Source organism: Leptonychotes weddellii, chromosome 5, assembly GCF_054177405.1.
Source record: "Leptonychotes weddellii isolate Sample4059 chromosome 5, ASM5417740v2, whole genome shotgun sequence".
NCBI classification, from domain to species: domain Eukaryota; kingdom Metazoa; phylum Chordata; class Mammalia; order Carnivora; family Phocidae; genus Leptonychotes; species Leptonychotes weddellii.
In genome coordinates this window covers 14,380,024-14,390,729 of record NC_138373.1, presented here as the reverse complement: position 1 = coordinate 14,390,729, position 10,706 = coordinate 14,380,024, and the positions used below count along the sequence as shown (strand labels likewise).

General features: G+C 43.4%; 1 pseudogene; it reads right to left on the bottom strand.

Annotated features, from left to right (window-relative positions):
• Positions 1 to 3,266: 3,266 nt before the first annotated feature.
• Positions 3,267 to 4,061, bottom strand: LOC102731937 (PDZ domain-containing protein 11-like; annotated as a pseudogene).
• Between the last annotated feature and the right edge of the window lie 6,645 nt (positions 4,062 to 10,706).

The window sequence follows — 10,706 nt, the reverse complement described above, 5'->3', positions numbered from 1 at the left end:
TTGTTGTTTCTTGCCTTGTTAATTTTTGCCATTCTAACTGGTGTGTAAGGTGGTATCACAATGTGATTTTGATTTGTTGAACATTTTTTCATGTGTCTGTTAGCCATTCATATGTCTTCTTTGGAGAAGTGTCTGTTCATGTCTTCTGCCCATTTTTTTACTTGATTATTTGTTTTTTGGGTATTGAGTTTGAGAAGTTCTTTACAGATCTTGGATACCAGCCCTTTATCTGTAGTGTCATTTGCAAATATCTTCTCCCATTCTGTGGGTTGCTTCTTAGTTTTGTTGACAGTTTCCTTTGCTCTGCAGAAGCTTTTTATCTTGATGAAGTCCCCAAAAGTTCATTTTTGCTTTTGTTTCCCTTGCCTTTGGAGATGTGTCTTGAAAGAAGTTGCTGTGGCTGATGTCAAAGAGGTCACTGCCTATGTTATCCTCTAGGATTTTGATGGATTCCTGTCTTACATTGAGGTTTTTCATCCATTTAGAGTTTATCTTTGTGTATGGTGTAAGAGAATGGTTGAGTTTCATTCTTCTGCATGTGGCTGTCCAATTTTCCCAGCACCATTTATTGAAGAGACTGTCTTTTTTCCATTGGATATTCTTTCCTGCTTTCTTGAAGATTAGTTGACCATAGAGTTGAGGGTCCATTTTCGGGGTCTCTATTCTGTTCATTGATCTATGTGTCTGTTTTTGTGCCAGTACCATGCTGTCTTGGTGTATCACTAATTAAAAGTCTGTTGTAGTAACCTGGGTATACAGCAGTAATTTCTTAATTTGGGAGGAATAGGATCACAGACCTCTTTGCGAATCTGATAAAAGCCATAGACTAGGGCGCCTGGGTGGCTCAGTCGTTAAGCGTCTGCCTTCGGCTCAGGTCATGATCCCAGGGTCCTGGGATCGAGTCCCACATTGGGCTCCCTGCTCGGCGGGAAGCCTGCTTCTCCCTCTCCCACTCCCCCTGCTTGTGTTCCTGCTCTCGCTATCTCTCTCTCTGTCAAAATAAATAAATAAAATCTTTAAAAAAAAAAAAAGCCATAGACTATCTCCCCACAAAGACCTATAGATACACACCAAATTTTACATATACAATTATGTAGAGTTCAGAAGCTCCCTAAAACCTTCCTACACTGACTTTAGATTAAAAATCCCTAGAATCAGAGATGATCCAGACTCCAGAATTTGATCCGTCTTTTTGAGTAAGGGACAGCCAGCCCTAGGTAGGGAGAGATATAATAGGGGGCCATGTGATCAGGCTCACAGAAATCCCAAAAACGTGGAGGTGTGGGGAAACCAGGGATAAGGGGACAAACTAGACCACCCTACCCTAGGTGTGGGGGGTGGCTGTCCTTTTTATGATAATCACCTGTGACCAAAAAAGAATAACCAGACCCTAGGAAGAGGTGGGCCATTGAAGGTGTTATCACTAGTCCTTGCTCAATGGTGATATCAGTAGAGATGTTAAAAGGGTTTAAGTTCCTTGGTTAGCTTTCTATAAAAGACCAACCCTAAAGGCCCTCATTGACAGCCCTGTTGGGAACCCTCTCACTCTTGATAGCTTTTTCTATATCTTCACTTAATAAACTTCTATCCCTTTACTCACTCTGTTGTCCATGAGATTCATTCTTCAACTCTGTGAGACAAGAACCTAGCTCTCCCACATCATTTTCAAAACCTAGTGCCCTGGGACTCAAGGACCATGACTTCTTTTTAATTTCCTTGTCAACCTTTTCTCCATCCAATATGCCTAGGTATCCTCTCTCTGTTCACCTTGAATAACCAAAAGGCAACATCATTTACAACCACTTTTGTCCTCTGCTCATGGGTTCTTCCCTCTTACATTCTTTCCTTGGGCTTCAGGGTCATGACTGGGCCTTGTCAGGGTGGGAGTGGGAGAACTACATATTTCTTATAAAATTTATTGTTAGTTTTATTCCCCCCCCCCCCAGAAAACTGTTTGTCTTTCAAAATCTAGGGGACTAGGCCTGAATCCAAACTAAAAACACAACACTTCAAAACTGATCATGAAGAGCTATTTCAGGGCATGATAATGCAAAGATTCACCAGGGATAATTCATACTTGGAGAATTCTAGAATGTGATGATTCATCCAGAGTCCCACAAAAACCATGACAGATCCACAGGAAAACCCTCATTCATGAGAAGGAGCATAATTAGAATGAATCCAATGACAGTGTAGTCTGAACACAAACCTTGGTTTGGGGTGTGTTGTTGTTGTTGTTTGTTTTGTTTTTACAAACCTTGCTATATAAAAGGACATGAAGGAAAAGACTAAAAACTCACACTTAACTCACCATAAGAAATGCTTTAATGTTAACTACGCTGGAATTAAAATTATGAAATAAGAAAGGACCATAGTAAGCAGTCTCCAAAGGTGGCCCTGGTGAACCACACCTCGTGATATTTATGCTCTTGTGTAGCCCCCTTCCCACATTGAATCTAGGTCAATTTCTGACTTACTTTATCCAATAGAAACACACAAGATGTGATGTTCTGAATTCTGAGTCTAGGCATTAAGAAGGTTTTATAATTTGGGGGAGTTCTGTAGAGGTTATACACACTCTTGGAGGCTACAAAGCCCTCACATAGCACCCATAGAAGGGATATTTGACATACCAAGCTTTTTAGTAAAGGATTACTCTTACCCAAAGAAAGGTTTGGCCCTTTGCCCTGGCTCCTGGGAGGTAATCTTGTAAGCTATTGGAATGTCTTGCCTGACAAGAGTGAGTCTTTCTAGTGATTTACTGAACCTGAGGGTAATCTTGGGGATCTCCTGAACTCATACAAAGTTTCTCCAGTCCAAGTCTCATAAACAATTTCTACTATATCCTATTATCTCTGCTTCCTGATGTTGTCGTGTTGCTTCCCCCCCACCACCCCAGCATTGCTTTTTACTATTTTGGGGGAGAGAGAATGGGGGTGGGGGAACAGTCCCAAGGAGTCTCTGGAGTGATTAAGACTGGTAGTACAATGAAGGGACGAGATGGAAGGCCCCCAGGATCCTTTTTGCTATTGATTTCTAGACTCTGATGAGCATGATATGACACGTGTGTAGTTGTCTAGCATGTGATATTCAATAAATGTCAGTTGCCTTTTCTAGCCGGGCTCTCCACAGGCTATACCTAGGTATCTCCATCCTTCCCATTTCAGGGAATGAAGCTCGCCTACAGAACGAGGGAACAAGGAGTACAGTACAGTTTGGGTAATGCAGCTGGCTAGCTGGCTCAGTGGCAGGGCCTCACTGTGTCCCCATCTTCCCCAAGCTGCTCTGCCAGGGTGGGGCCAAGAGTTGAGGTTCCCAAGAGGCTTCCCTGAGGCCTAACCAGCTTGTCCTAGAAGATTCCCTGTGGAGGACTATGGGCTGCAACTCTCTAGTGTACAGTCCTCTCTTTTTGACGATAATTGTAGGGAAAGAAGCGGACACACATGCTGATTTCACGGGCTGTCTTCAGGATCTCAACAGCTTTGCTGTGCTCAATATCTTGCAAATCCACATCATTCACAGCTAGGACTTTGTCCCCTTCCTGAAGTCCTGCCTGATGTGCATCCAAGTCGGGAATCACGTTGGAGATAAAGATGCCTAGCTGGGAGGCCTTTCCTCCTAGAATATTAAATCCCAGCTGAGGGCGCCTGGTGGCTCAGTTGGTTAATCGACTGCCTTCGGCTCAGGTCATGATCCCGGAGTCCTGGGATCCAGCCCCTCATCAGGCTCCTGGCTTGATGGGGAGCCTTCTTCTCCCTCTGACCCTCTCCCCTCTCATGCTGTTTCTCTTTCTCTCTCAAATAAATAAAAATCTTAAAAAAAAAAAAAAAATCCCTACTGAGCTCCAGGGGGTTTCTTCAGTGTGACAATTCCGGGGCAGAAACTGGGTCAACTCATTGTTGTACTCTGGGTGATATACCCTCTCATGAGGTGGAATCCATGCTGGGGGATTCTCATAGGCAGGCAGGAAGACCACGGGATAGTCATCATAAGGAATCCAGCTGTCCATCTCCAGCAAGGCCCCGCAGGCCTCAGGAACCTCAGGCTCCACTCACTGCCAATTCAGTCTGGAAACTGGAACTGTTGTCATTTTACTAATAAACACTATCTTAGGGCATTATCCAGGGCTGGTGATGCGGGTGAGCTAGGTTCTTGTCTCACGGAGTCGAAGAATGAATCTCGCGGACAACAGAGAGTGAGTAAAGGGATAGAAGTTAGTGAAGATACAGAAAAATCTCTCAAGACAGGGGTCCCAACAGGGTTGCCAATGAGGGCCTTTAGGGTTGGTCTTTTATAGAAAGCTAACCAGGGAACTTAAACCCTTTTAACATCTCTACTGATATCACCATTGAGCAAGGACTAGTGAAAACACCTTCAATGGCCCACCTCTCCCTAGGGTCTGGTTATTCTTTGTTGGTCACAGGTGATTATCATAAAAAAAGACACACACCCCCCCCATGCCTAGGGCAGGGTGGTCCTAGGGTAGGGTTGTCTGATTTGTCCCCTGATCTCTGGTTTCCCCACACCTCCACGTTTTTGGGATTTCTGTGAGCCTGATCACATAGCCCCCTATTGTGTCTCTCCCTACCCAGCCCTGCCTGTCCCTTACTCATTCCTCCCCCTGGAATAGTAACCCTAACTGCCATGGGACGATGACTGCTCTGGCTGCTTCCTGCTGAAATGGGGTGGTGGGCTGTATGGCAGTTAGAATTTATCCAGGGGTTGGTCCAGGGGTTTGTGTATGGCTCCAGGTGGGTCATGATGGGCAGCAAACAGTACTTGCATCAGCACATGCAAAAGGATGAACATAAAACAATTATTAGGCCCCAAATTATGATCACATCCCTTATATAAGATCCCCATTTACCAATTTTGTCAAATAGATCAGTGGATATCTTGATCTTAATTGATCACAAATGTCCCCTATTAATTGGAGTTAACTGTAATGTTAAAACACATGAGGAAATTCAGTCAATAGTGGCGCAATTCTTGAGAATTTCTTCTCTAACTTCATTTAATTCTTGGCTTGAGGGCACCCAGTGCCTGGGTTGTATCATTTAGAGTCCTGCTGAGCAAGCCTACTGTTTTGCTTATTTTATATTGCAGTCCTAACGTAAGCCCTAGAAGTCCCATAGTGAGCTTTGAGACTCTTTTTACCAGGAGGGTTGTTGTATGCTTGGTTAAAGCCTTTGTTTGCAATCGTATGTCAGTAGAGGTGGCTTCTAGGATAAAAGACTATGAGGGATGAAACCATCAAGAAGCCCTTTTTGTTTGAGGTCCAGCCTTAACAATATCCTAATTACAAGGAATCACTGGCAAATGGGAGAAGACTTGTCTCAGGAGATAAGGGCATCCCCAAGTGCATCATCCAATCTAATCATAATGTGGGGCCATCCATTATCTCCATGGGGTACCCTCTGGCTTTTTTTTTTAAGATTTTATTTATTTATTTGACAGAGAGAGACACAGTGAGAGAAGGAACACAAGCAGGGGGAGTGGGAGAAGGAGAAGCAGGCTTCCCGTGGAGCAGGGAGCCCGATGCGGGGCTCGATCCCAGAACCCTGGGATCGTGACCTGAGCCGAAGACAGACGCTTAACGACCGAGGCACCCAGGCGCCCCTACCCTCTGGCTTTTAAAGAGCGATTTTGTCATCCCAGCCACATAGAGTTGGTCCAGGTGATAGCTGAGTTATACAATTGTTGAGCAATCTATCCCATTCCCATTTGTTTGAGGAATCATATGCCCATGGGGTCATGTTATCCCCACAGAATAACAAGCAAGGAGATTGTCTATACATGAGCTACTGTGGCAATTGCTCTGAAGTTTACCTCAAGTTGTCTAGCTTAGGCAAACAACATTAAAGACAATCAGAACAAAAATTTAGCATCCGCAAAGGTGTGTTATTGAAACATAACTTCTCTGGGGCGTCTGGGTGGCTCAGTCGTTAAGCGTCTGCCTTCGGCTCAGGTCATGATCCCAGGGTCCTGGGATCAAGCCCCGCATCGGGCTCCCTGCTCAGTGGGGAGCCTGCTTCTCCCTCTCCCACTCCCCCTGCTTGTGTTCCTGCTCTTGCTATGTCTGTCTCTGTCAAATAAATAAATAAAATCTTTAAAAAAGAAACATAATTTCTCTTTATAATAACCCTCATTTCCAGAGATAGCCAAATAAGACTAATTTATTTGAAAAACAAGTCCAGTTTTAACAAACGGCATAATTATTTACATAAGCTCAGCAAGAATGATCATATAGATCTTTTAAAATCTGCTTTGCTGGAACTTTTATAAGGAATCTCTAGGTTAAACTTTTAGTTTGCCTCTCCAGGCCAGAAGCCAAGCCCAGTACTTGCCATCAGACATGCCTGCAATACCTGTAGATGTGGGTGGATTCCTTTTCATGAGGTCCCCAAAGTATCCTGAGGTTCCTGCACCTGCCAGGAAGTGACATTCTTTACTCACCTGGTGAGGCTGCTGGGAACACTGTAAACAAGGTATCAGTTCCAAGGGGCTTTATGGCTCCAGGTTTCATAAAGTCAGCCTTAGTTCCTCAAAGTTGTCTGGTCATATCTGAATCTATGCATGTCTCTATCAAATATGATATTCCAGTCAAAGCCTTGGTAAAATAACCAATGTTTCCAATGGTGTCCTGTTACAAGAACAGATTCTTATTGAACTTATGCAAATGACTATGATTGCCATGGAAGAAAGAATACTTACTGAGACCTTTTGAATTTCAGAGGGTTCAGGTAGAGAAAAGTTAAATGCTTCAATCTGTTTACAAATGAATACTTTCTGAAAGTCATAGATATCTTAAAAGTTTTCTTAATTGGGAGAGCAAACATTAGAGAACCAGCAATGTTGTAACCAAGAGTTACAAAAACCCATAATCATTTTTTTTTCCCAATTCACTTAGTCCCATGTTACTACTATTCTTGTTTAGTTTGGATGCAGCTTTAGTTCTGGAAATTCTTACCCATTTCAGTTTTGATCTTAAAGATACTGAATATCTGTATTTGTCCTGAAGTCCTTTTTATGAACCTCCTTGAAGATGAAACTCATTTTGCAAGAGAATAAGAACAATTAAAAATGATAAAAGTTCTGAACGGACATGGTTAAAGATCTGATGAGAGGTTACAACATAGCTTGCAAGGAAATCTGGTTATTTCTGTGACACGTAACACTTCAATAGCTAGAATATGGAGTGATAATGACCTTATGCCAGAATGTACCATACCAAACAAACAAGTCTAATTAGTCAACAAGACTTTGCTCATGATTTAAATCTTGGGGAAGTTTGTTAAAACCTTAGAAAGTTTTAAAGCACATGCCTAAATAGGATTGGGGATCATCAAAGACCTGAGAAAGGAAAAACACAGAAACTTTCTGCGCAGACAAAAAAGAAAAAATAGCTGTTTACATTTTATCAAGAGCACCAACAATTCAAGAAAACTTTGTCTTTTTAACAGAGAGATAGCAGACTTTTGATCTTATACCAATGTACTTTTTTTTTTTTAAGATTTTATTTATTTATTTGACAGAGAGAGAGACAGCGAGAGAGGGAACACAAGCAGGGGGAGTGGGAGAGGGAGAAGCAGGCCTCCTGCGGAGCAGGGAGCCCGATGCAGGGCTCTATCCCAGGACTCTGGGATCATGACCTGAGCCGAAGGCAGACGCTTAACAACTGAGCCACCCAGGCGCCCCCCAATGTACTTTAAAATCCCTTTAATTTTAGCCCATCCTGACCACACCTAAAATTCCCTTCAAAGATTTCCCTTCACAAACCTACAACTTTCTTTTGCATTCAGATTTTGTCCCAAGCCATTTCTCTCCAAATAATCATCTTATTTAGGAAAAAGTTACCTTTTTTTGCCTTCAACAAAAATGTATTCCCATTCCTTATATCTTTCTTACATATCTCCTACTTTTCTACATACAGAGTTGCCGAATTTTACACTCCTAGAAATCTTAGTCTCCAGTGAAGACTAAGTAGTAACCAATTGTGAACTGTCACACCAGAATTCTTTAGATGGCAAATTTATGAACCAGTTAAGCACAAAGCATGTTTGCCAGCAGATTTAAATATCTTTAGTTTCTCTGCAATAAGTAGTCAAAAGCACAAACCTACATCCAGTAATCAATGATTTAGCACCTTATCCTATTTGGAAAAGACCTAGATGTCCAATGAATTCAATCCCAAAGACTTTGAAAGCTATTTTAACAATTCTCTATGAAAACTTTGATGGGACAATTAACCATCATTTTAGTCATCTTTTTGCTAACAAATTGCAACAGAGATAACACGAGCTTATTTGACCTTCAGCAAACCTTGGCAGAATAAAAGTTTCACATTTAATGCTGATAACTTTAAAGACATGTCTATCTTAATCAAACCAACAAACTTAACTTAGTTTAAATACCAAGTTATGTTCCACCTGGGTCCACTTTTAAAAGTCAGTTTGTTCCCCATTGTCAATGAGACACTGGTGGGGAATGTGAAGTGAGCAGTGTATGTAGGCCATACCCAAGATACAGAAAAAGGAGGGGGTGGGGCAGACAGAAGAGGCAAAGAGCCAGAGGACAGAGGAAATGGGTTCCCAGTTCTAAAGCTCATCCACTTGGACAATGAGTAAACACCATGTTTATCCACCAACGAGTGGGGTTAGGCAGTCCATGTCAGGCCAGAGAAGACAGGGAACTTCCCTGAAACAGAGAGTTTCAGCAGCTGCTTGGGAATATTCCTTAAAGTCCCTGTCCTGAGGGAGACTAACCAGAGTTGGCTCCACTTACAGCCATTAACCTGAGAAATGAGGGAGAAGCCCTCACATCGATTAGGAGGAGGAACAGTGAGAGAGAGTGAGAGCAGCATCCTCCGCTTTGCTAGGGTTGACCTGTTTCTTCCAGCAACCTGGTTTTATTTGGAGGAGACCTACTTAGACAATCATCCAGTATGGTAGGGAGTTTACTGGTCTGGTTACCACCAAACACGTTCTGCAAGAGGGCCTTAGGTCTGGGTCCTGATTTAGAGCCCTGAAAGCCTGGATGGACTTAGGGTACCTGTCTATTTGCCCTGTTTGCTGCAGGAGAGACCTGATCCCACTGTGGCCATGCAGTGAGTGTTACAGGAGCTCAATCCTTTCCTAAATTTGCAATACAAATTGTTTCCAGCGGGTTAAAAGGCACCCCAAGGGAGAGTCCTTGGGAACTGAAGAGACCATGCTTTGCCCCAAGGTCACACCTTATTTTAAACCCGCCGTTTAACCCATGGAAAACACTAGAAAAGTTTTACAAGGGGAAATTACCCAATTTTGCAGTACCGAATCCATGAGTCCCCGCAGAGAATGGTTTCCCATCTCGCGATCCCGGTAGGAGTTACCCCGTACCTGTTAATAGAGAGGTGACTATGAAGGTGTCCCTACATATCAGCTCTCCCCTGTGAACCAAGGCATCCCATGGTTTCCTACCCAAGCTGAAAGAGTGGCCTAACATCTTGGGTTGGGGAGGCATCAGGCCGACAGGAGTAGCCACTCTTAGCCATCCATCACCTGATCCTCCTTTTCTCCTCTGGATTCATTTCCCCTCGTCCCCTTCCCCCACCCCCACCCCCACCAAAAAATCTGGCCCAATCATAAAGGCTTAGGGAGGTTAACAGCTTAAACTTTTATTCAAATATGTTCCCTCGCCTTACCCCTGGGCGCTTTTTCTGTCCATATACCTGAGGTCCCATTTGCAAGCATGGCCCTGTTGAGGAGTACAGACCCCGAGATTTAGCATCATCATAATTTCATATTTCTGTTGTCGGAACAAGAAAGCCTCAATTATATAACCCATTAAAGTCCCAGCCGCTAATGCAACCAATCGAGGAAATGGCTGGGGGGTTCGTAATTCCCTCCTTAATACCCAAAGTATTCCAAGAGGAGTAAATGCCCAGGAAATATTTGGCTCCTTCCAACTTAACATATAAAGAGATAGCTCTAATCCTGCTTGCAGATTAACTTGGGTTTTGATCCCTGGCCCTGATTAAACCTAAACTGTACCTAACAGAAAAACATATGTCTTAGCAGGCAGCAAAAATGAGGAAAAGATTTTCTTCCTGACCTAAGTTCTCATGAAAAACATCTTTAAATGAAGAAACCTTGTATCTACATAGGCAACACTCTTCCTGAAATGAATCCCTTATTAAAGGGGCATAGTACCACCAGAGATTGAAAGGGCCCTACTAAGGCAAAGTCCCTGAGGTGGGAGAAAGCCATTTAAGAAAAGTCAATGAAGGGGCGCCTGGGTGGCTCGGTCGTTAAGCGTCTGCCTTCGGCTCACGTCGTGATCTCAGGGTCCTGGGATCGAGCCCCGCATCAGGGTCCCTGCTCGGTGGGAAGCCTACTTCTCCCTCTCCCACTTCCCCTGCTTGTGTTTCCTCTCTCACTGTGTCTCTCTCTGTCAAATAAATAAATAAAATCTTAAAAAAAAAAAAGCCAATGAAGGGAGAAAGCAGAACTGCCTAGAATTAGGCCAACAGACCCTTCTTTTGAGGAAGTGGGATTGACCAAACCTTTGTCCAGAAGCCTGTCACCTGCGATTTAAGACTGGCAGCAGCGCTTAACTGGCCTTTAATCACCTTTAACTGGCCAACAGGTGCCCGGCTTTGCTGTTTATGAGAAGAGGTCATCTAAGGGAGAGACGTCTCCCAGGAAAGAAAAGAGTCCGCTTCTACT